Here is a 21943-nt window from a genome sequence, read left to right as displayed (position 1 = left end):
TTTACTTGTATGCAGCCAGGAAGTAAGATGAGCGGTTACAGGAGCAAAAGAATTTATTAAGCCTGGTTTCCCATGACCTTCATGAAGTTCTCTCTCATGTGGTTTCTGTAAGTTTCTAACAGCTTTTTTATCTCTGGGCAGATTTCTAGTCATCAGTGGAGGTAATTATGTAGGTATTCCTTCTCTAAACAGCTACTGATATTTTAATAGTATTTTGATATCCCTTTGTCAGCTATGAATAAAACAGGCCAATAAGCAACAAAGCTGTTTGGTAGAAATGGGGATCTAGAAGGCAGACAGAGAAAGAATTGCTATTAAAATATTTTTTAGGGCAAACACATAGACAACCTAACTCTTCCTTGCACCAGGGTTTGTTCACAACAGGTGGCTATACTCCTAAAACACTATTTTAAAACAGTGCTTGTTTATGCGGATCTTGAATTTCGTTAATTATGTAATTTTTAACATAGATTTCCTACCAATATAAAGTAAAGAGTTTTTGATATCTGCCATCATTTTAAAGAAACTTTATATTGGTAAGCATTCATATCTCTACACAAAAACAAATAGCTAGAACAAAACTGTCATAAAGTAGACTTAATTCATGCCTGTGCATTGGCAGTGGAATTATAAAATAAATGTGCATGCAACCAGATGAACATAAGGAAACATGGAAACATATCAATATAAGTAACCATTTTTTTGTGACCCTAGGTATTCTAGAGACAATACAAGGACCTTGATAATCTTTATTCAATAGCCACTTTATTCCAATAGCCACTCACTTCTAAGAGAGTTACATTTATTTCATCAAGGTACAGGAAATGATCTTAATACACTCTACAATAAACGTTGATTACCTTCTTCTCTGAAAGAGAGAATCTAACCCATAGCTGATTGATACTAAGAGAGGCTACAAGAGTTTGTGGGATAACATTTCATGTTTATATTTGGAAAGTTGTGATTCCCTCATCACAATAATCTGTCTTGGCTTAGTGTTGACATGTAGCATCATCTTGATTGTCACCAAAGCTGTTACACAGTTCTCAAGGCTAAGCAAAAGGGAGGAATAATATTTTAAAACACACACTGTAATCAGTTCTATTAGAAGGTTAATGGCCTCTTCATTTGTTTTTGCAAAATAAATACTAAGTTTCTTTAATTTCTAGTGTGCTTATTCAATCATGTTCTAGCTAAAACACTGAGAAATTAGTTGCATGTGAGTGGTGTTACCTCTAGAGGATTAATTGCTCAAAACAGATGTAGAAGATCTCCCCAGCCTGACTTGCTGTTGCTGTTCTGCATCAAAAACCTGTCAAGAGTAGTCAGCTGGGATTGCTTTTTGCAAGAGATCCTCAACTTTCAGCCTCTAAGCCCTGTGGATGTTAGAAGAATGACAGGAGACAGACACTGCCTAAGGAGAAACCTAACTGTTTTTCCATAGTGCAGGAATTACCATGCTGATCCCCCATGTCTTTCACCATCCAGCTTCTTCACGGCTTCCTATTTATCATCTACTTTGTTGACTTCAATGTGATTTAAGTGCATGGTCAAACTTAAAAATATGATTTTATTTTTTTCATCTCGACAAAAGGTAAGGTCATGTCACAGTCTGTGAATACTTGTGACTCAAAGAAGGCAGGTAAAAATTTCATATTTCATATCTCCTTTCTTCTCACCTTCTTTACCACCCCTCATCTTTCCCTGAGCACTTTATTAGCAAACCAATACACACTATAAACGCTGTGCTATATAGTAAAGTATCTGCTGAGAGTTGAGAGGTGAAAAAGAGAACCGGAAGAACAGCTCGTCTTGCTTCATGAAATATTTTATTTAAAAAATAACTAAACTAAAATAATAATAATAATAATAATAAACAAAACACCTTTTTCACTTTTTGAATGCATTAAAATCAAATGTTTTCACAAATTACTTCTTTGGTTTAACATAATGGCTACAGTCCTCATTTTTTCTTCATTCATATTAATGCTCCATCAATATCCAAATTAGTTTAATAGAACTGTATGAGAAGCAAGAGGACATTTGTATATGTACAGTTAACTAGCAAAGTTCCCATAAGGAAAAAGGGAAAAGCTTTGTTTTGTTTCTCTGTTTTTCTTTTTCCTTTTTTTTTTTTTATCTTAATCTTTGAGTGACAAAGTTCACAGTAATTTTTAATAAATGTATGGTTTTGAAAACAACCTAAATAAACATGATAGTTTATTTCTCAATATACTTTACTTGGGTACTAGCGACCACAAAAAGTGTAATAAAGATTTAAGCCTAGTCTTTAAAAAAGTCTTCACTTAATAACTCAGCAACTTGAAACTTATCTTCAGAATAAAGCTTAGCTGAATTCACTGGTTGCAGCTGAATGTCCCAGTGATGCAGATCATTATATGTAATTGTGATTTATTTTTTTATGTGCTATCTTTATTTTTTGGTATTTAATGTCTCAGTTCTTATAAATTAGGCTGAACAGAGTTTGATAAATTTAATTAATATTTTACTTTAATGTACAAGGTCTTTCAATTCTTTTCCAAATAAGCAACAGATCTTTGGTTTACCAATAATGTGTAACATGAGAAATCTTAGATTTATCTCCCTACCAAAATTCTGAAGCTTTGTCATATACACATATCTCAAGAAGATCAAGAGCTCTAATAAGTAATGCTAAATAAAGGGTACTGAAAGGGTTTTGAAACTTCTGTATTCCAAGTTGAAATCAATCTCTTATTAAGAGAAAGATTTTATTTCGTTCTTTCTCTCAATAAGAGAGAAATTTATCTCAGTCTTTCTGGAGAGAATTATTCCTACTGTGAATTCTTTGCCTCTTATCTGAAGCATCTGTTTTTTCTCACTAAAATAGGTTAATGGAGGAGAGCACTGCTTTGTTATAATGTGTTGTTACCTATCTCTCAGTGGGCAGAAGACCTTACCTTTGTTAGTCATAGAGAGAAGGCTTTTTGTTGGTTAATTTGTTTGTTTTTAAGTGTTCTTTGGTGCACTTTAAAACCTGGAAAAAATAAATAAATAATAGGCTTCCTTTTTGGGAAACGTGTCATCTCTCTGACATCTCTCAGTGTCTCAAAAAAAAAGACTTTTTTTTTCAGCAATATAATACTTAGTTTCCTATCTAATTGCTAGTTCAGCCTTTATCCTTTCTCATACCACAAAAATTCTCAGGGATAAGAATGAGCTAAATTACCTGAAATTCTTAACAGAATAGAAGCTTCTATTATTCTCCTAAAATCTCAACACATAAAACACTGAAAATATTGCAAGGTGAATTTCGATGACCCATGTTATGCAAGAGTTTGGATCAGATGAGCATTCCTTTGCTTCTGACCTTAAATTATATACTTTTGGGGCAAATTTTCATTTTTCATTACAGCACTTTCACAGACACAAACACAACTATACTCACATGTTGAAAAAGTTAAATAGCTCAAATGGTCAACTACACTAGAGAAAAATAAACAGTCCAGAGTGCAATGTCTTCTACATCTGTGTAAAAATGGCTGCTCAGTAAGTGTTCTTGTGTAGACATAAACATTAAAGGTACAGCTGATTGATGGTGTATATAAAATGCTAAAAAATTAATGGTATGTTCATGCATAGTGACAAAGCACAGTAAAAAGCTAGAAACCATGCTTCTCCATCTACAGAGTGAGGAGCCGAAGAACTAGCTCGCAAATGACAATGGGAGTACAGTGTTACACCCACACTAGTAAACTCTGTCCCATCATGAAGGTCACCATCTTGGCTACCATGTGCCATAAAGAAAGGGTTGGTATTTTTCCTGTTCGAGGGAAGTCCTTGTTGGCAGAAAATCAAGTGTCTGTTGTATAGACCAGCCATGCTCCAAGAGCACAGGCGTCCCTCTACCTCTGGGGATGTGCACCAAGACTGGACTGCAAGCCAGCACTAGTTTCCAGTGTAACACTGACATGACATTGTATATGACTCCAAGCTACATGGTGCAGTCAACACTCTGGAGGGAAGGGATGCCAGCCAGAGGGACCTTTACAGACTTAAAAGGTGGGCCCATGTGAACTGTATGAAGTTCAACAAGGCCACGTGCAAGGTCCTGCACTTGGGTTGGGGCAATCTCAAGCACAAGTGTTTAAAGGGGCCCTACAAGAAAGCTGGAGAGGGACTCTATCAGGGAGCATACTGATAGGACAAGGGGTTACAGCTTTAAGCTAAAAGAAGGTACATTTAGATTAGATATAAGGAAAAAAAATATTTATTCAGAGGGTACTGAGGCACTGGAAGGGTTTGCCCAGAGAAGCCTGGTCCCTGGAAGCGTTCAAGGCCAGGTTGGATGAGACTTTGAGCAAACTGATCTAGTGGGAGGTGCTTCTTCCTATGTCATGGGGTTTGAACAAGATGATCTTTGAGGGTTCTTCCAACCCAAAATATTCTGTGAAAGAAAACTCTCATTGTTTACCTGTAGGTTACAAACTCTAGTACAAACGTCAATGTTCCACTTATGAGAAATGTGTAGAAGAATATCATCATACTTGTCCAAAATCTAAATCAGTAAGTCCTGCTTTTAAGAAAGTTCTTTTACTTAAGTTATCCTGGCTTAGAGGTGACATTACAGCAATGGTTGTAATTACTTAGGAGGGTAAAGACAAGCATTTACAGTGGATTTTCTGCAGAGGCTCTAACTGTATGAAACTTTTGTTGTTGTTGTTGATATTTTATTTGAATAAAATTTATGAACAATGTAAATCTTAAATATAATCCACCCATACACAAATATGCCATATCCAAACTAGTTGTCACACAAAATATACCATTTCTTCACCCTTAACTTTCCCTTTTAATTTTACGGATATGATTAAAAAAGTTTATGAGATGTGACACAAGTTAAACTGCAGAGGTAACTTGTGCAGAAAAGGAGGAAACTCCTGATAGCTATGCTCACCCCAATGTTATGCATTTTCTACATGCTGTACTGAGAAAATGAGCCTACAGGAGGACTTGCTGTATGGAAAAACATTGAGACGGAGTAACTCCTGGCTATGGTGAAATACAAAGTGTATTCATCTTGTCATATGAAGTCAGAGATGATAGTAGCTAGTGATGCCTTAAAAAAAAAAAAAAAAAAAAAAAAAAAAGTACTAAGTAGAATAATATCATGTTACCATTGCAATATATGTCAGTAAAAAGACAATTTAATAATTTACTACTTCCCATTCAAGTACTAATGCATTATAAAATACATAAATAAATTTAAAAGTATTTAATCAAATTATATTTATGCAATTCATTGCACAGCTAATTTTCTGGACTAATGCTAAACAGAATTTTTTTTTTCCCATTTTCAGGAACTTTCAGGCTTTTAAACGTTTTGCTTCAAAGAAAATCTGTCCTCTTTCTTTTGTTCTCTTCCATTTCTCCCCCCTCTCCCTTCCTGTTGAGGATCATAAGTGTCTGTTGCCTAGGGCACTAGCTCAAAATGGATAAAACCTACAGTCAGGTCCCTCCAGAGGGAGTGTTGATACACCATTAATCTATCACTTTAGCTGATGAAAATGAACCAGAGAAAGTGACAAAGTGCAAACTCTCTGTGTGTAAGACAAATTGTTTAACAAGTGTTCTTGAACAGAGAGAACAAACATTAAAGCTGCCCCAGACTAAGTTAACAGAATACATCAAAGTCGTCAGCTGGAGATGATTATATATGAGAATAATTACTTATTCATTGGTCTAGAAGAATAACAAGAGAAGTATTCAATAGATAAACCAGAGTGGGATGTGCAAGACATGGGTTCAAATCCCTCCATATGCCAGAGGCCAAACTCAGCTCAGCTGGAGTCCCTTTCTTTCATTTTAATTTTCTTTTCTGATAACTTTCTCTTATATATCGGAAAGATACTTTTAGGAAGTTATTTTTTAAGAAAAAATGCAAGCAAAATGCTAGAAGCATTTGTTTATTGTTGGGCTTATTGTTTTTCCTCCCTTATTTCTACAATGCATAGGAGAGCTTGTTTCGGTAGTGGACAGAGTTGTTTGTTATGGGTAGATCTTTATTGTATTTTGTAATTTACTTATCTTCTGACATTCTTTATATTGTGGATGTTATTCCATGATTGGAACAGATTTGTTAGAGTTTGCAAACATTTCAAGTAATTCATGACTCGAGTACATTGGGAAACTTTAAGGGAATGCTTCATGAAGATGCTCTGTTTTTTTGGGGGCTGTTTAGAAGCAAAATTCTATGTGTATAGCTATATCTTTAAGTCCTTTTTGGCTTCTTTTAAAAATTATAACTGTTGTTGTTTTGGCTGTTCATCTTTTGATCATAAAGTATATGTTGTGCTTTAGCCAGCATGAGGCAAACACAGTGACGAGAGGAACCACTATATTTTCATCTGCCTGAAAAAATTCTGCCTGAAAAATTTACTGGAGATTGAACGGTAAATAAATAAATAAATAAATAAATAAAGTTATCATTTTCTCTATACACTTGGGAATTATGATTTTAGCGCGGACATAGGAAGAATCATAAAAAAAATGAATAAATTTAAAAAAATGTCTATTGCTACTAGTTTAATATAGGATTCCAAGCCATCTCATTCAATTTCCTTGTCAACTGTGATGCCTTGACCAATTTGAAAAGTATCCAGTTCTTTAGCAATACACTGGAGACATTTGTAGACCTTTTATATGTGTAGCTCCAAATGAATTTAATTGAAATTGTCTGATGTCTGGGGAAAAAAAATATATATATATATATATAAATCAAAAAAAATTAAATTCCCAATGTGTCTTCATTATTAGAATGTTGTGTGCTATTCTGCAAAAGGGTAGTAAAACAATATTGTTATGAAATAGCTGCCACTTTTATTTCACAATTCATGTCAGTAATTTTTGGATCACATAGAAGACAAGGTAATTAATTCAGTTTTTGGTAAACAAAAGTCCCCTGTATGAATTTGGTGTGTTTTTTAAAGAGGAAAATTTCCATTTACTTCAAATATAATATTTTTAAGCAGGAAAGATTATTGATGGACCGACATCTGATTGTCTTGCCTATTCGCTGTTGAGTTAAACCACGTTCTGGAGTTTGAGGTCAATAAAAATTTCTCTTGAAAATTCTCTTGAAAATTGTCTTTTCTGAATAGCTAATAAGTTATATTTAAAAATATAATAATAATAATAATAATAAAGCTCATTGCAGAACAGCAAATAGTTTCACTAAATACTCAGTTAAAAACAAACAAACAAACAAACAAATAAATAAATAAAGGGGTTTAACTGATCTTCCAGCACTTTTACTTTGAATCCAAGCACAATTGAAAGACAGGTGCACAAACAAATCCTTCCTCATGGAATCATGAGTAACGAATTAACTTTAATTTTCTTGTTGCACTATTTTTTTACAGAAATAACAGATAATCATTTCATTCCTTGCTGTTTTACAGTTACTATCAGATCATAGCTTATTTAATAATTAAAAAATACTGCTGAAGTAGGCTGTCCTGACCTTTTTCAAGGCTTGAGTTCTGCACTTACAAGCTCCTCATTATGATTAAAATATGATCAGTTTCCTGCTTTTCAAGCCCAATCACATTATGCTCTTAATTTAACAGAATGGTACAAATCAGATATAATTATGATTATTAATTTTCTCTTGTGATTGAAGCCGGCAATCATCTACAAGAAAGCAATAAAATAAATTATGCTTTCAGGATAAGATTTGAGCAACACTGTCATGGACACTTCTCCCAGCCATCTTATCCCATGTATTTTTATTTCTTCTTCTTTTCACCTGGCATGATATGCTTCTTCCAACCATCTTCTCCAGCCATGTGGCTCTGTTTTGCTCCCTTCTTCCAATGTTTTTAGTTCTGCTCAGGTTGCCCTGTTTCCTTATATGGACAGATGTGCCTGTAATGTTCAGCTTCCAACACAACTGAATTAAGAGCCTCAGACATGAGATGGTGGAATCATAGAGTCATAGAACATCCTGAATTGTAAGGAACCCACAAAGATCATCAAGTCCAACTCCTGGCTCCACAGAGGACCACCCAAAAATCAGACTGTATGTCTGAGAGTGTTGTCCAAATGATTCTTGAACTCTGGCAGGCTCAGTGCTATGACCATTTACCTGGGGAGCCTGTTCCAGTGTCCGTCCACCCTCTCAGTGAAGAAGCTTCTCTTACCAGCCCGAATGGCACGAAGCCCAGATGTATCTTCATGCCATTCCCTCTGGTCCTATCACTCTTCAGCATGGAGAAGAGATCAGCATCTGAAGCAAGTGTAAGAAAGTCTCATGGGAGTTGTGCCTTTCTTCAGCAGGTTTTCTCTCTCTTAGAATTATAGAATCATTAAAGTTGGAAAAGCCCCCCAAGATCACCTGGTTCAACCATCCCCCTACCACCAATATCACCCACTAAACCGTGTCCCTAAGCATGACATCCAACCTTTCCTTGAACACCCCAAGGGACGGTGACGCCACCACCTCCCTGGGCAACCCATTCCAATGCCTGACTTCTCTTTCTGAGAAGAAATGTCTCCTAATTTCCAACCTAAATCTTCCCTGGCGCAACTTGAGACTATTCCCTCTAGTCCTAGTTCTCACTAGTTATCTGTGAGAAGAGGCTGAACCCCAGCTTCCTACACCTTCCTTTCAGGTAGTTGTAGAGAGCAATAAGGTGTCCCCTGAGCCTCCTCTTCTCCAGACTAAATAACGCCAGTTCCCTCAGCTGCTCCTCGTAGGACTTGTGTTCCAACAACTCTTCCAACAATGACGCTCCTTCCTCAGGATGTCCTCTATATCTCTGCATTCACTGGAAATTTTCCTTCTATTTTGAGATATATCCAATAGTGGAGTTAAATTCAAATTTAATCTGGTGGTCATAAGTTTGCTTTCTAGTGATCAATTAACAGTCATAAATTAAGCTCTAATAATTTAATGTATTTCTTGAACACACTGGACTTCATTACACTTCCAGAGATAAATATGTATTATGGTTTTGTTTCTAGAATTTTTCTTCTGTTTCTCAACAATCATAAACTTTCATTTACAGGTTTTCTTAAAATGTTATGCATTAGCTAATGGCTTGTTAGTAGAGAGTATTTAAACAGAAGCACAGGGAGAAAAACTTAGTATGTGAAAAGAAGTTAAATACCATTAAATTACTATGATCAGATTCTTCTGCTAGCAAGATTGTTTGCACAACCTTTCAACCTCTTTTTTTTTTTTTTTTTTTTTAAAGTTATTCTGTATTTCTGGCAAGATGAAGAGTTAGGATGTTTCTCTTTACAGGTGTAAGAACCAGGCAAATTTTTTTGGCAGATCGCTTATATTCAGGAGCTGGCTTGTTTGTGAAATGTTCTAAACCACAAGTGAGACTCTTTCAGATGGGTTGTCTGTAAAACTCTTCCCAGGGCCCTTGTAAATAACGTGTTTTTGTTTTTTGTTTTTTGTTTTTTTCTGATAATTTTATACTTGCTTCAACTACAAGAAAATGAGAGCTGTAATCATTTTAAAAATATACACGAACCGACTGGAAAAATGAGAGGCAATGCATGGGTGCTGGAAGCACCATGAATGTTCAGATCCCAGTGGGACTGCAGTGCCTGAATGTGAGAGAGCATCAGAATTCAGCAGAGAGAATAAGGTAACATCACAGAAGTATGGTGTAGACAAACATCTTAAAAATTTTTATGGCTAATAGGGGGAAGCTATTATAGGTATACATTTAGATCACTATTAAGCTTTTCAAGCACAGATACTAACACAATCTTATCTTCCCTTTGAATGGGATCAGGATGCAGCTCTGAATTTGCAACCAAAGATCGTAATAGTAAAAAAGGAAGTACTTTTTAAATAGAAAACACTCTGTAAAATAAAACTCTATTGTTTTATTTATTTCTTTTATTTATTTCTTTTATTTCTTTTTTTTTTTTAATTTCTTTTTAGAAATACTCTTCACAGTTTTGTTTTTGTTTTGTTTTGTTTTTATATATATTTGGACACTAAATAAATTATGGATTTAACTTTAAATTTATCTGAATAAAATCTTTTGGGATTGAGTACTACAGTGTAATGAAAAACAGTTTGCTAACATTCTGCATATGTGGTTAATGGAACTTTGTATCCACTCCTAATAGGAAAACGGTATTAAAATATGATTTACATTGTAAATTATTTTAAACAATTGATGGCTTAAATACTCTAACTTCTGGTTTGTTTGTTTTTTTTGTTTTCTTGTCTTATGTTGTCTGCAATAAAACTTGGACAATAAATATAAAAATTCCATTGCAGACTATTTTCTTTGACCTCAGGATTTGGTAAACTCAATATCTAGGGAAAAAATGATGTTAATAGTCACAGAATGTTAGGAATCACAAAATGTTAGAGACTGGAAGGGACCTTGAAAGATCATCTAGTCCAATCCCCAATATTCACCATTCTACTTTAGTTATATAATATTAGAGAATTTGTCATTGTCTATTTGATGGTATAAAAAGAGGAATTGATAAACATGTATCAGCTAATCCTATATTTTTACAGACCCATATATGACCTGTTACCTTTTTGAAGAGCACCTCTGAAAGCAGATGGAGTTGCATGCAGAGCAGAGTTTGATTGTGTCTTTATATAACTTCTACTGCACAGTGGAGCTATGGATTTTGTGCAGAAAAAAACTAAAAACATTAAAGAGATACTTAAACACATGCACTGAGGTCAGTCTCCCACTTTCAAGAGATTTATTATTTTAGAGGTAGTATGAAAAAAGATAGGATAGTTCTCTCCACCCCCTCCCCCCCCCCCCCCGCCCCCCCACCCCTTTTTTTAAGTGAATTAGAGCTGTAAATCTTAAATTACCCAAAGAGAGGGCTTTACATGTTAATTGTAAGGCACATTTAATTACTGTAAAAATATTCTATCCAAATCAGCAGAGATATATAAATGAATAAGACACATACAAGAGTCCTTGCTACTAGGATGCTGGGACTGCTGGTAAAGGAACAGAGTTGCTAGCTCATCTTAGCAGCAGCAGTACCAGGAACTCTTTTGAGGCTCTTAAAAGCTGTAGATGAGGCACAGGAGGTAGCAGCCTCTGGAAGAAGTGGAGTTTAAGAGTCAGCAAGGTAGTTTCTGAATGGTTTAAAATTACATATTCACCGTTACCAAAAGTCTCCAGCCATCTCCTATGTTGCTGTAAAGGGAATAGAGTTTCTCCTTTTTTCTCATTGGAGAGAAGGGAAAATATAGAGCTAACAAAATCTTTTACAGTTTATGGTTCCTCTCCATTGAGAAACACCTACCTCAATTTTAGGTAACTGACTGTCTTCTGGCGTTCATGGTCTTCTAGACACTATAGACACTAGCTATCACTACAGTCTGGAGACAACAGAAGGCAGGAGAACAGAATGGACGCACTTGAACTAGCCAAGTGACTGTGTACAATTAGCGGAGAGTTACATAAAATAAATAAATAAATAAATAAATAAACAGGAGAAGATGAGTTCTAACTGTGAAGAGGATGGGACAATGGGATCTATCAGTAGGAACTTGGTGAGGTCATTACATTAGTTTGCTTATCGTAGCATTGTAAATAGTCAAGAATTAAACATGGCATATCTAGCATCAGTGTCTTCTCTTGAAAGACATCAATGTGACTCTTGCCATGATATTTCTGCAAATTTTGTTCCTAACTATTTAACTATTTATCTGACAGTTCCAGATGTTGAACCTCCTTCAAAGTGTCCTACAAGATCTTGCAGTTTCCTCCTATTTTCTGACCTGCTCATTGAATCATCTCAGTACTAAAGTGTTTACCTGGTGTGAGCTGAAAGACTGAAATCACAATTTAACACATTGACAAAAGATTTTCAGCTGAGAGGTATGTGAGTAGCAGGGTGGATGTTAAGGTGCTATTTTGTGATCTTTTTGTGAATATTTTTGTAAATACCTGAATATCACCAGCATGGTGATTCGGTCAAATCCAGAGCGACAGGATGCCAGGTACTCCTTCATTCATAGAAACACCCCATCACTCACTCAGTTTGTCTGAAAGTAGTTGCCTTTAATAAGTGAAATACCAAAAATGTGTCTGGATCATTTAATCAGTCTTCCATGTCAGAACCTCACATAGCAGAAAACAATATACCTCCAACAGATCACAAATTTTCTACCTTTTTTTTTTTTTTTTTCTTACTCCAGGGAAACCTGTTTGACCAATCCACTCCGGGGAAAAATCATACTGCTTGTTGTTACATATATATTGTTGTTATATATATGTATATATATATATATATATTTTTTTTTTTTTAAGAAAGAAATGTGTGTTCTTGTCCAAAATGCTGACCTTGTGAATCAGCACATTTCCTGTGGATTCTTGTCTTACATCAAAAATTTCTCAGCCAACTACTTGAACCTGCTTTTGCCTTTTAAAGGTACAATTTTACATCCATTTTCTCCTCTAGTTACAATTGTTGTTTAACTTTTCTAACTGTTCTCAACTGCTTGCTGACACTTTGTCCTGCAGTTTACTGCTTAATTTGAGTTGTCATGCTATAAAGGGAAATAAGTATTTTTGCCTATGCTATTATTTATTTGTTTATTTATTTATTTATTTATTTATCTAGTAGCAGGTGGTTGTCTGACTGGTTTATTTCAGTGTGCTTGCATGTTGAATGATGCAGTAAATCACAAACAGGGATGAGTAGAGAGGGATAAATGTTCTTAAATTTTTCCAGTTCGCCAGTGAAAATGTATGTTAATGGACCTTGGATAAAAACAATTATCAAAAGGTCAGTAGGAAAGAAATAGCTTTAATGAGAATAATCCAAAATGAGAATCAACATTTTATTAGGCAGGGTAGATGTTGGCAAGGATGGAGCTCTAGAAGTAAGAGCTGAGATGCTCTCTCAGACGGTGTCCCCCTTCAAAAACTCTGATGAGAAACAGGTATTTGCATACACAAGAAAAGTAACACACAAAATCTGAATGAGAACTCTCTATCTGCAAATGAATAGATTTTCTCCAGAGATGAAAAGAGATCTCATTCAAATCAGGAAGTACCCTAACACAATGTACATTTTTCAAAAATTTATTCTTTTAAAAATTATCTCCATTTTTATGCATTTGCAACAGTACCTTAGCTTTACATCAAATTTAAATTACTATGTCAGAGCTCAAACATGATATGAAATTTATGAGCTTTCATACAACTCCCACCTCTCATCATTTTTCTGAAGACTGAGCAGTACTTACAATGTCATATTGTAAGATTTTTAAGGACATAGAAGTGTAATAGATGATATGAAAGTGACTGGCGTGTAACAACATTAATGCCTTAATAAATATATATATATTAGAAATGATATAAGTGGATTATATATAAGGATATAAGCTGCATAAGTGGAATAAAAAACGTGTTAATCTATTTCTTTTGGAAAAACATCACACCAACATTCAATATTCCTCCCTTATGAATGAAACATGTAAGGCAGGAGCCTTCTATCCTTGAGTACTGCACATGATCTAGGGAAAAAAATGTATTTTTAATTATATGATTTAACATTTATATAGTATTTTTCATTTTCTACCAGAAAGCTTTTACAACTGGTATAAAAAAAAAAAGAAAAGTTTCAATGTTGTTGTCATGAACACTTAGTACTTTGATTATGATTCTGCCATTGGACAGCTAGGGAACAATCATTTCTTGGATTATTGCTTTTATAACCCCATGAAAATTGATAAATGATAACCCTCAATTTTGTGACCTGATAAATATATAGTGACATAAGAAGAAGTTTCATATTTAGTTCTTTGTTTATTTCATTCAAATAACTTCCTCCATGAAATTTCAACAACCTTAAATTCCTTTAAAGAATTGAGCTGGGAAAGGAAGTGAAAGGTATCAGCTGAAACTTCAACCAGTATTCTGAAAGGAAAAACATTATCATCTTGAACACAATTTTTATGTGTTTAAGTACCATCAGTGAGCAAGAATTCACATTTGAGTTTAAGCCCAAAGACAGAATCTCTAACATTGCAGGTTTCTCCACCTCTGTGGGTTATTATTTTTTTATACTGAGATCATTTTTAGGAAAATACTTTATCTACATCACTCATGGCTAAGATGTTATATGATCACATACTTTGCTTTCTGAAGGACTGCTCCCTTTATTCAGTAAATAGGTACTTGTTCATGTTATGTTTTAAAATTTTGCTTCATACTCATAATGCAAACTTTGACCAAGATTTATATATCAAGTTGATCAGTCATGGCTTATCAATCCATTTGTTAAAGACTAACTCATAAACTTACACATAGCTATTCTGTAACACTGACCCATCACTAGAGATATTAATATATATATGTATCTCCAAAATTAATAGTAATATTATATGCTTGATGAAAGAAAACATTAATTTAATATGTGGTTAAAGTACCTCATCTGACCACTGAAGATATGAAGAAAGCTGTCCTTACTCTCATCTGCCAATATGAAAAGTGGCTTGGAGATTAACCAGCTTCAGTTTACACAGAACTATGGTGTAACAGCTAGAAAGGATCCTGAACTATCAGACTTTATAAACCTTAGATGGAACAACACTGAGGCAACACCACATGCTCTGTACTTAGGAAGAGAGGACAAGGACCTGTTGTGTGTCTACATACCTAGCCAGGCTTCCTTGCACCTGAGATTTTCATTGTCAATAGGAAAAATCTGTATTGATTACTGTTTTCACAAATTATGTTTAAACACATATCTTCAAAAGACAATATATAGATTCATTTTTTAAACTCCTCTTTCAGTGTGGTGATAAAACTCTTACCTTTTAGAATATTGCTCTTGAGCTCTTACAGCTATTATTAATAAAATCCTTCTTGCTAGGTCAGTCAAAGGAACTTTAAAGAATAAATACTGCATCAACTTGTCCATGCTGAAGAAAGACATTGTCTTGACATGAACAGTTTTACCACTTGATTTAAAATAGTTCTGTTAAATTGTTTTAAATGTTATTGTACTTCTATTCTTTTTCATTTGTCATCCTCAAAGGTTATAAAGTATCTGTTATCTGAGTTATTGGAATTTACTTATAGACCTTATATGTTTGTATGGACTTTGAGGTATTGACTCTTTAATCACAAGTCCCACAGTAGTTTTTGCATTTTTTTTTAATTGCCTGTGAAGAGGTTTTCCTTTTATTATATTTCAATATTTCATATCAGTATCTAAATCGATTATAGGTTACTATAAACAGGTATATTTCCCTAAGCATAGTATTGAATGTAAAATATACATTACATTACTCCTACCTTTACAGAAAATTAAAGAACTGGTGTCTGAAACACATTTGTCCAAACATGAGCTTGTAAAGGCATAAATGTACCTGTTACTTTTTAAATGCGTCTCTTCTCTCTTTAGAGATTTTTAAAGAAGTTTTTATGTTGGTATTGTATCAGAGCAGAAACAGACATGTTACAATTCTTTTAGATGCTTGTTCATCCCCTCCTACCTATCAAATCCCAACTGTTGATCCCTGCTTTGAGGAATGAGCCAGATAAAATTTAATTTAATAAGAAATATCCCTAAAGGCTCTTATTCCTAGAAACTCCCACTCCATTCCATTTTTCATACTCAAATCACAAAAGTGTTTCAAATCACCATTCAATTTTAATAGTGTTCCACAGCTGTTATAATTTTCACATTCAAAAAACATCTTAACCATAGTTTTGAGAATCACATTATCCTCATTGTTTTCACCAGATGCATTGACTCATCGTGTCTTATTTCATTACTTACAGAACAGTATAAAAATGTATACACTTAAAATGAAATCAGCAGATGTCGCCAGATATTTAACTGTCAGTTTGTCCTTTGAGAATCAAATTCTGAAAGCTGATTAAATTTTCAATATTCCTGAAATCTCTCATTTGGTTTAGTGTGTGTGTGTCTTTCTGAATATAAGGAAAATCAGTTGCCACAAATGTAACCTACTTACCTGTTATATTTTGCCCCTGTTGTTTTTACTTTTTTCTTTTTTTTTCAACTTTACCAATGTAATCACATTGAAGACAAAGGTAAATACAGAACATTTATTGTAAAAAGATGTCTCTAGACTTACACAGACCAAACGGAATAGAAGTTCTAAACCAGCTCATTAGTGACCTCGATTCTGCTATAAAGTTCACAACGACTTTGTAAAATATACATTTATATTGCGTTATGACATTCATGTCTAGAAAAAGGGATTCGATCAGTTAATATGAAAACTCCCAGAATAGCTTCATTAATCAGATTTTTTTTTCTTCTGTAGACCTGAATGTAAACAGTTGAGCAAGTGCGAGTTTGTGAAATGTGTTTATTATGTTATCCTTTTAACCTCATGAACTGTTTAGTATATTTAATGTAGGACTGCATCAATCACTCTCTTCTAGGCAACACTCAGTGTAGAAACTATGCATTCCTGAGAAATCTCATAATAATAGTAAAAATAAAGTGAGAGAAAGTAGTCAGTATGTCAAAAAGTTCTAGACAAAAGGAATTTTACTCTTTTTTAGTATCTCCAGGGAAGGTAAGTCAGTGCTGTCCTACAGTAGGGTCAGGTAGACTGCCACAGCATTGTCTCTGACTTTTTCTTTACTGCTACAAGGACAATGGCCAGTGCACTGAGCCATTGCTTCACAGTTTAGACTGGTTCAACAGTACTGGGAAAGCGTGCCGGGAGTTAGAAGGCAATTACAATACAGGCAGAGTTGGCACAGTTGTACTGTGGCAATAGATAAATGACCTGGACACCATGGTAATGGTGTATTTTTAAAAAACTCGGTTGTGAGAGAGAGAAAGGCGAGTCCTGAGAGATCTTTGCAAGCTCCTAACAAAGTTGTCAGAGAAAGGTAGATACTTCTCTACTATTACCTCTTTTCTGACACTGTGTCTGCTTGGTGACCCAGCCATCAGGGAAAAAAAAAGAAAAAAAAAAGGAAAAGGAATAGTGTATGCACCTCATCATCACAGTTATGAAGTTTGCTAGGAGGTGGGAGATGAAAGTTTCAAACCTCTCAAGGCTAGAAAAACCTTTAAACCTCCTCCTCTTCCTGTACAGCCTTTAAATTGCTAAGTAACAGTGAATGTTACTGACATTTCAAACATCAATCTGTTTCCCTTCACAAAAGCTCTAGCACTTTAGCACTCGGCAAAACTTTCTTTCTAGCAGGGAGGCATATACTGCATTAAATTTATTTAAGAAGAGGAAGAGTAGATGGACTTGGTTGCTGGATTCTGGGTTTTGGCAGAATTTGGCAGCCCAAATATGTCCCTTCCTTCATCCATGTTGTCTGAGAAAGGACAGAGCAGGCAGACAGAGGAAGATGACTGAGTACAGAGATGTCTTGTACTCTGTGATATAAGAGAGATCACATCTGGGTCTATTTTTGTTTTTATTTTTATTTTTCTTGGTACATTAAAGTTGGACTAGATGATCTTAGAGTCTTTTCCAACCTGAATTATTCTATGATTCTATGATTTAGTATGAAAGCAGTTGGTGTTCTTCTATAGATAACATATGGAGAAACATTCTTGAACCTATAATAGGCTGTTTTTTTCAATGTATACTATTAAATAGCAGCACAATGTTTGTACAATCAAAACTTCAGCTGCCTCTAGATTCTCCAAAAGCCAAGAAGAGCTGCCAGAAAACTGCTGTCATCCCCAAGTTAGCCCTCTGCATTTGTGAATCATTTAGATTCGCTAGAATCTAAAACAACGTGAAGACGCTTCTTAATTTCCAGTAGAGGCCACAAGTGTCATTCTCAGAGAACCAGAAAGACTGGTTGAAAACCAAAAGTTTGTGATGAGATGGTGGTCTGACAACTGCAATCTAATCAGGATTTAGTAGCTTTTTCCAAGCCGATGGAAATGCATGACCTGTAACTGTGCTTGTGAGTTACTCTGCACCCTCACTGGAATCACTACTGACATGGTTGCACTGTTATTCCAATTTTTTCACAATTTATGTTTTTAAATTAATTATGTAGGAATGCAAGATATATTAGGATAATTTGAGACTAAGACATCCCTCAAAGTCTGTTTCTCTTTAGAGTTAACATACCATGAACTGCAATGAACCAGCTCGTGAGCTTCATCTTTCACCCCCATTCACCTGGAAGATGCTTTGAAAAGTGATTCATTAGACTGGCTGCAAAGGGCAAACCTCAGAGTAATTTTACTTATGAACTCTGTTCTTGTTTATTGTACACCAAGTAGCAACAGGCAAACTCAATTTATTTTATCAACTTATTCATACACCATAGCTGTGCAAATGAGATGTTAATCTCAGTATGAAAAGCACTTTGGCCTGTTTAGCCAAGCCAGAAAGGAGATGGATGAAGACAAGAAAAAGGAATAAGAAATAAAAGTCAAAATGGGAAGTGTGAAAGAGGACAGAATTTTAATGAATGAGTAGATATGTGGTGTATATATTGCATAAAAACAGTGGGTATTTGGTACCTTATGGTAAAGGATTATATGCACTTATTTTGGGAAAATTTGAAGTAGGAAAGCTTGTTTATTAAATCAAACAGTCTCTAAAATGTTTCTGAGCCAGATAAGACCATCAGAAGAAACACCCAGAACTGAAACAAAGTCCCAGTCTTTTACCAGATGATCAGCTGTAATTTCTCTCTCAAGGAAAAAAATACGTAAAGAGAGACAAACATAGGCTAATTTTTCATCTTTACTCTGCCTACATTCAGCACAGGGGGAAATCCTGAGCTACACATTATATTTAAACATGATACACATTCACACCTATCCATCATAGGATGGGTCTGCCTCAGATGTATTTGTGTAACCCCCTTTTTAAACACATTTACACTTGTGGTCAGAATCTCACAAAAAATGTATCCTACAATTTAATTATGTGCATTGTGAAAACATATTGCTTTTAAAGCTTCTACTTGATCATTTATGTGTCCTGAGAAACAATTATATCTTCTGTGTGTCCCTATAATTTTTCTGCTTACGACTATATACCTCTGCAGTCTTCCACAGTCCATTGATTTCCCGGTGTGTATGTACATATGTGTATATGTATAGACTCCAATGCTTATAAAAGCTGTTTACAGTATCTGCAAATCTCTGCTTTTGAAAATTGTTTTAATTTTTTGAGTTTGCAGTGAATGTCTCATTCTCTATTGTTTTCAATTATATGTAAACACTACTTATGAATCATAGTATTTGCTTGAAGGAAGTAAAGAGTGGTGTGAAGCATATGGAAAAGTCTCACTGTGGACATATACTTTTCATTTAAAATTTGCAGCATGGTTTCCCTAACTTGATTTGTACCAATGATTATATAATGGTTGGCCATTAAGAAGATACCACACATCAACACAAGCATATAAATGTGCACTTATTTACCTCTCAGCATCCTGGCCTGCATAAGAAGCAGTGTGGCCAGCAGGTCTAGGGAAGTGATTGTGCCCCTGTACTCGGCTTTGGTGAGGCCGCACCTCGAGTACTGTGTTCAGTTTTGGGCCCCTTGCTACAGGAAGGACATGGACGTGCTCGAGCGAGTCCAGAGAAGGGCGACCAAGCTGGTGAGGGGTCTGGAGAACAAGTCTTACGAGGAGCGGCTGAGGGAGCTGGGCTTGTTCAGCCTGGAGAAGAGGAGGCTCAGGGGTGACCTTATCGCTCTCTACAGTTACCTTAAAGGAGGCTGTAAAGAGGTGGGGGTTGGTCTGTTCTCCTACGTGCCTGGTGACAGGACGAGGGGGAATGGGCGAAAGTTGCGACAGGGGAGTTTTAGGTTGGATGATAGGAAGTACTTCTTTACCGAAAGGGTTATTAAGCATTGGAACGGGCTGCCCAGGGAGGTGGTGGAGTCACCATCCCTGGAGGTCTTTAAAAGACGTTTAGATGTAGAGCTTAGCGATATGGTTTAGTGGAGTACTTAGTGTTAGGTCGGAGGTTGGACTCGATGATCTTGAGGTCTCTTCCAACCTAGAAATCTGTGATACTGTGATACTGTGATACTGTGATATAAATGTGCACTTATTTACCTCTCGGTCCACAAAAGCAGGGGAGATAACAACAGTATGCCCAAAGTTTGCAGTAGGCCTTTCTGTATTGACTGTTTTTAATTTTTACAAATACCAATTGATGCTGAGCTATTATATTTTACTAGACGCCAAATAAAGCACAAAAAAATCCACTAGATGGCATTTGTTAGCTGTAAATGAATTAAATCAGATGTTTTAAAGGAGGACTAAAGGAAAAGTATTTTACCTACGAACAGCTGTAATATGGATGGTTTCAACTGAACAATACTGTGATTTTAAAAGTTAGAATTAAAGCCAAATGTTAATCCAGAACATCAGAGACACAAAGGTGAAAACAGTCTTGGGGAAGAGATAAGCACAGCCAGTCCAAAGGCAGAACTCTCAGTAAAGAAAAGAAAACAAACAAACAAACAAACAACAACAACAACAACAAAAAACTAAATCTGACTGATAGGTCAACAGTGCTTCTCAAAGCTTGTCAGAGCTGCCTTATTTTCCCAGCACAAAAGGCACATTCCAGCATTTCCAAGAGGCTTAAAACTCTGTCCTTGTCCCCTGTAGCTCTCCATTTCACTGGGATCCCAACCCACCCTGTAAGGTCTCTCAGCCTACTCCCTCCATCAAGCAGCATCACCTGAGGTCCAGAGATCCTCTTCTCATTGCTGAAGCTCTGTGGGCTTCACCAGCCATCACCCAAGAACCTGCAGCACATGAAGCAGAGCGATGAAGTTTTCTTGCACATGCATGGGTATACTCACTTCCAGTTGTGTCTAGAGTTCCTATTGTTTATGCATTTTGTGCATATTCCTGAATATGTTATTGCTGGTTTGGGAATAAATAAATAAATAAGTCTCAAAGGCTTGTAGTGCTCTAGCAGACAAGCTTTAACTCATTTGTAGAATTGCCACTGATTCTTTCAGCCTCCTTGGACAAAGAAATCTTTTCAAGACCTCTTCCAGGATCTCTGCAGCTAACATCAACAGGTTTACCTCTTAGATGCATGACCAGAAGCAAGCATGGAAAAGGATAAATTGAGACCTGTTAACACTTCACATCTCAAAGAGTAGTTATATTTCTACTGTACAATTATGGCTGGTGCAATTATAACTACAGTGCATGACATATCTGGTCAGCACAGTCTGTGATTTCCAGATTGGCTGCTACTGGAAATATTTTTTTACTAATTAAAAGAGGTGGCCAGGCTGCCTGAACTGCTACTGCACTAAAACAGGTCCCAGAAAAAGATACAGTGCTTCAGACTGCAGCACAATGTCCTGGCCACCTTCTTGTGCATCACAAAACCTGCCAGATCCTTCCAAGCATGGCCCTGAAGTGCCCAGAGATGGATAGCAATAAGGGGGGGAATAGAGTAGCACAGTGTCTGTAGACTATACTTTGAGGGCATTCCCATAAACAGTGCTGTGCTGTGCCTGGGAGAGATGTGTTTCAAAAGATTGCCTGTGGTGAAGAAAAGAGCTGAGGGCATTCCCCTCTTCCATGTCTGAGAAGGCTCTGCCAGCTTTGGGTCACTTCAAAAAAAAAAAGTTGGAAAATCCCTCAGAGGATGCTTTTCATCAGCAATTCTGCTGAGAAATCTCTTCACCATGCAGGAGGTATCGCCTTCCCTTGGGAGCTGCTTTGATGCTGAGGTTCTTGTGCTTGCCTCAGCCTGAGTTATCCTGGATGTATACTGCAGCCATGCCCAGAGGTTCACTCTGCTCATCTGAAGCCCAGATTGCTGACCTGTGATCCAGGCCAGGCCTTATCATGTTCCCCCACAGCCCTGTCCAGCCATTCCAGGCCTGGTTCCCCTCAACCCAGACCTGGTTACCCTCATCAGAACTGATCCTGACCCCCATCTGTAGGTGGACATTCCATCCTGGCCTCTGTTGAAT

General features: G+C 36.0%; 1 long non-coding RNA gene across 1 annotated transcript in view; it reads right to left on the bottom strand.

Moving 5' to 3' along the window:
• Positions 1-21943, bottom strand: part of LOC136787001 (uncharacterized) — a 113269-nt gene that overhangs the window by 39701 nt on the left and 51625 nt on the right. Inside the window, exon 2 of the long non-coding RNA XR_010826682.1 lies at positions 20683-20749. This is a non-coding gene — a long non-coding RNA (uncharacterized lncRNA). The remainder of the gene's footprint in view (positions 1-20682; positions 20750-21943) is intronic.

The sequence above is a fragment of the Anser cygnoides genome, chromosome 1, assembly GCF_040182565.1.
Source record: "Anser cygnoides isolate HZ-2024a breed goose chromosome 1, Taihu_goose_T2T_genome, whole genome shotgun sequence".
NCBI classification, from domain to species: domain Eukaryota; kingdom Metazoa; phylum Chordata; class Aves; order Anseriformes; family Anatidae; genus Anser; species Anser cygnoides.
Note: the sequence above shows the minus strand (reverse complement) of the source record. Positions and strands in the feature narration are given on the sequence as shown.